Source organism: Mya arenaria, chromosome 16 (assembly GCF_026914265.1).
Source record: "Mya arenaria isolate MELC-2E11 chromosome 16, ASM2691426v1".
NCBI classification, from domain to species: domain Eukaryota; kingdom Metazoa; phylum Mollusca; class Bivalvia; order Myida; family Myidae; genus Mya; species Mya arenaria.
Genome location: NC_069137.1, coordinates 21,780,952 through 21,786,325, shown reverse-complemented (window position 1 = coordinate 21,786,325; position 5,374 = coordinate 21,780,952).

The window sequence follows — 5,374 nt, the reverse complement described above, 5'->3', positions numbered from 1 at the left end:
ACCAATGTGTAGAGTGTGTGTCTTTAACACATGTTGGACCAATGTTCAAAGTGTACGCCTTTAACATGTTGGACCAATGTTCAGAGTATGTGCCTTTATCACATGTAGGACCAATGTTCAGAGTGTGGGCCTTTAACACATGTTATACAAATGTTCAATGTGCGGAGTGTATGCCTTTAAAACATGTTGGACCAATGTGTAAAGTGTGTGCCTTTAACACATGTTGGTCCAATGTTCAAAGTGTGTGTCTTTAACATATGTTGGACCAATGTGCATAGTGAGTGCCTTTAACACATGTTGGACCAATGTGTATGTATGCCTTTAACACATGTTGGACCAATGTTCAGAGTATGTGCCTTTATCACATGTTGAACAAATGTTAAAAGTGTATGCCTTTAAAACATGTTGGACCAATGTTCAGAGTGTGTGCCTTTATCACATGTTGGACCAATGTTCAGAGTGTCTGCCTTTATCACATGTTGGACCAATGTTCAGAGTGTGTGCCTTTATCACATGTTGGACCAATGTTAAGAGTGTGTGCCTTTATCACATGTTGGACCAATGTTAAGAGTGTGGGCCTTTATCACATGTTGGACCAATGTTCAGAGTGTGTGCCTTTATCACATGTTGGACCAATGTTCAGAGTGTGGACCTTTATCACATGTTGGACCAATGTTCAGAGTATGTGCCTTTATCACATGTTGGACCAATGTTCAGAGTATGTGCCTTTATCACATGTTGAACAAATGTTAAAAGTGTATGCCTTTAAAACATGTTGGACCAATGTTCAGAGTGTGTGCCTTTATCACATGTTGGACCAATGTTCAGAGTGTGTGCCTTTATCACATGTTGGACCAATGTTAAGAGTGTGTGCCTTTATCACATGTTGGACCAATGTTAAGAGTGTGTGCCTTTATCACATGTTGGACCAATTTTAAGAGTGTGGGCCTTTATCACATGTTGGACCAATGTTAAGAGTGTGTGCCTTTATCACATGTTGGACCAATGTTAAGAGTGTGGGCCTTTATCACATGTTGGACCAATGTTAAGAGTGTGTGCCTTTATCACATGTTGGACCAATGTTCAGAGTGTGGACCTTTATCACATGTTGGACCAATGTTCAGAGTATGTGCCTTTATCACATGTTGAACAAATGTTAAAAGTGTATGCCTTTAAAACATGTTGGACCAATGTTCAGAGTTTGTGCCTTTATCACATGTTGGACCAATGTTCAGAGTGTGGGCCTTTAACACATGTTATACAAATGTTCAATGTGCGGAGTGTATGCCTTTAAAACATGTTGGACCAATGTGTAGAGTGTGTGTCTTTAACACATGTTGGACCAATTTTCAAAGTGTACGCCTTTAACATATGTTGGACCAATGTTCAGAGTGTGTGCCTTTAGCAGATATTGGACCAATGTATAGAGTGTTAGCCTTTAACACATGTTGGACCAATGTTCAAAGTGTACGCCTTTAACATATGTTAGACCAATGTGTAGAGTGTGTGCCTTTAACAGATGTTAGACCAATGTGTAGAGTGTGTGCCTTTAACACAGGTTGGACCAATGTTCAGAGTGTGTGCCTTTAACACATGTTGAGCCAATGTGTAGAGTGTATGCCTAAACACATGTTTAACAAGTGTGTAGAGTGTATGCCTTTAACACATGTTGGACCAATGTGTAGAGTGTATGCCTTTAAATTTTGTTGGACCAATGATCAGAATGTATGCCTTTTAAACGATTAGAGACGGAATTAATTTTACTCGTCTTGTTAACAGATCATATTTTCAGGTGTTGATTACAATAGTCCTGGTGTTCAGCTAAGTTTAAGATAACATGACAACATAAGGATTTTAGGAAAACAAAATACGTAATTTAACCGAGGCTATTTTTTAGAACAAAACCAAATCGGAAAAAGCACTATGCAAATACAAAAAACAACATATAACGAAAGACACCAATATCTAATAGCAATGTTTTTTTACAGGCATATGAGCCATCTATGAGACAAAAGTTACCCTTTATTGCTAATTACATATACATATGTACATATTGTCAGTGATAAAACTTGCTTAATATTTCTTCCACACATTGTCAAAACTATATATTTGGACAGTTGATTTAAACATAAAACATAAGATATTAAGATATGGTTGCATATATCGCGGCTGTTTATGTTTTATTAGCGGACGTCCTGTCATCAAATTAAGTAAGGCCACTTGACGTTTTATCTGTTCTGTCTTTCGCTGCATAAATACGCGAGACATTCTTAGATAATGTACGAGCGATTTTACCATCAATTTATCTTTTTTTCTCCTTAAATCCTTGCTTGTATTGTTCTAGGGACAGTGTGATCATTTAAGTAATGATTTACTCAGGATTTACTCAGGAGCATCCGTAATTTACAAGGAACGTTATAAGTGTATTTTCATCAAATACAACATGGCGATGTATATACTGACAATTTTGGTGTGATGCACAGAAGGTTCAATATCCCCTTTCAATACGCCATTCATACGACATTTTCTGTTTCTTATATAGATATCAATTTTGAAACTACCCTGAGTTAAGTTAGCGTGTATAGAGCCTGGTTGGCCTTTATCCACCCGGGAAATATCTCTTTCCTCTCGGCAGTATACAGGTTTAGATGTTATTTGTAGTACTAGTATTTACAACTTCAGTATTTGAATTTCGCTGTTTTAATTAACATATGTTCCACTGATTGGGGTTAATTGCCATTTATGCGCAATAATACAATGACAACTACAGGCATAAAGTCTTTAAAACCTCCAAAACCACCACCACGTGTGTGCGTTTTGCAAAAAATATTTATTTAATAATGAAGTGTCAATGATTTCGCTTATTCAACTCTTCGCATACTTATTTTATTCTAATTCATAATATTGCGTTTTGAACGCCATGTCCTACTACACTGAATTCATCTCTAAAATTGCGCCATCTGTGCAAAGTATTTTTATTTCATCATTACGAGTCAATGGTTTCGCTTATTTTTGCACACACATTTACGTAACATTTAATGAGTGATATCCATGGTAGCAGTAGGAACATACATAGTTGGATTGATTTATGTTGCCATAGCATCACTGCAATACAGATATAGATCATAGTTTGTCTTTGACATTTTTAATTTTTTATCTGTTTTTCCTTTAAGCGTATTCTCTAAAGTTTTTGGATCAAAAATGTGTGTTCTTGATATTGCATCTGAAAACACTTATTTTATCATTATTTTACCCTATGATTTGGAAATTGTAGAAAGAGATACAATTTAAGTTTTATAAAATAGGTTTAAGTGGGTATTAACCTACGCCGGTAAAGTCGAAAAAGATGATGAACTCTATTAGGTCCTTCAGATACTCGACCAACACATATTCTAGTTCTCAGAAACCTCCCTTTAAGACTGTTAGCTCTCTGAAAGCCCCAATGAGGTATACAACCGACAAATTGTTAGTTCTATGAAAGATTCATTGTGGTATCAGACCGACAAGATGTTAGTTCTATGAAAGTTCCATTGAGGTATCAGACCGACAAGATGTTAGCTCTCTGAAAGATCCATTGAGGTATCAGACCGACAAGAATGTTAGTTTTCTGAAAGCTCCATTGAGGTATCAGACCAACAAGTATATATGTTTTCTGAAAGCTTCATTGAGGTATCAGACTCCGAAGTATGTTAGTTTTCTGAAAGCTTCATTGAGGTATCAGACAAACAAGTATGTAAGTTTTCTGTAAGCTCCATTAAGGTATAAGACCAACAACTGTGTTAGTTTTCTGAAAGCTCAATTGAGGTATCAGACCAACAATTATGTTAGTTTTTTGAAAGCTTCATTGAGGTATCAGACGAACAAGTATGTTAGTTCTCTGTAAGCTTCATTGAGGTATAAGACAAACAAGTATGTCAGTTCTCCGAAAGCTCCATTGAGGTATCAGACCATTAAATATTTTAGTATTTTGAAAGCTTCATTGAGGTATCAGACCAACAAGTATGTTAGTTCTATTAAAGCTCCATTGAGGTATCAGATCCACAAGTGTGTTTGATCTCTGTAAGCTCCATTCAGGTATCATACCGACAAAAATTGTTTTAGTTTTCTTAAAGCTCCATTGAGGTATCAGACCAACACGTTCACTAGCTCTCTGAAAGTTCCATTGAGGTATCAGACCAACACGTATGTAAGTTTTCTGAAAGCTCCATTTAGGTATCAGACCTAGAAGTAAGCTAGTTCCTTGAAAGCTGAACTGAGACGTCTAACCCACAAGAAAGCTTGTTCCCTTAAAAGTTCATTAAGGCATCCAACTCAAAAGAAAGCTAGTTCCTTGAAAGCTCCATTGAGGTATCCGACCCATAATTAAGTTAGTTCCCTGAAATCTCCATTGAGATATACGACCCACAAGTAAGCTAGTTCCTGAAAATCGCGTTAAGACATATTATCCACCAGTAAACTAGTTCCTTGAAAACTCATGTAAGCTAGCTCCCTGAACGCTAAATTGAGACATCCGACCCATAATTAAGCTAGTTCCGTGAACGCTACATTGATAAATACGAACCACAAGTACGCTTGTCCCATGAAAGCTCCATTGAGACATTTATCACTTAAATAAGTTTCTTCCTTTAAAGCTACATTGAGGTATCCGACCCACACGTAGCTAGCTCCCTGAACGCTACATGAAGATATCCGACCCACAATTAAGCTAGCTCCCTGAACGCTCAATTGAGGTATCCGACCCACAAGTAAGCTAGCTCCCTGAACCCTACATTGAGATATCCGACATGCATGTAAGCAGGCTATCTGAACGCTACATTGAGATATCCGACCCGCATGTAAGCTAGCTCCCTGCACGCTCCATTGAGGTATACGACCCACAAGTAAGCTAGCTCCCTAAACCCTACATTGAGATATCCGACCTGCATATAAGCAAACTATCTGAACGCTACATTGAGATATCCGACCCGCATGTAAGCTAGCTCCCTGAACCCTACATTGAGATATCCGACCTGCATGTAAGCAAACAATCTGAACGCTACATTGAGATATCCGACCTGCATGTAAGAAAGCTCCCTGAACACTACATTGAGATATCCGACCTGCATGTAAGCAAACTATCTGAACGCTACATTGAGATATCCGACCCGCATGTAAGCTAACTCTCTGAACGCTACATTGAGATATTCGACCTGCATGTAAGAAAGCTATCTGAACGCTACATTGAAATATCCGACCCGCATGTAGGCTAGCTCCCTGAACGCTACATTGAGATATCCGACAGACAAGTACGCCAGCTTCCTGAACGCTTCATTGAGATATCCGACCCGCATGTAAGCAAACTACCTGAACGCTACATTGAGATATCTGACCCACA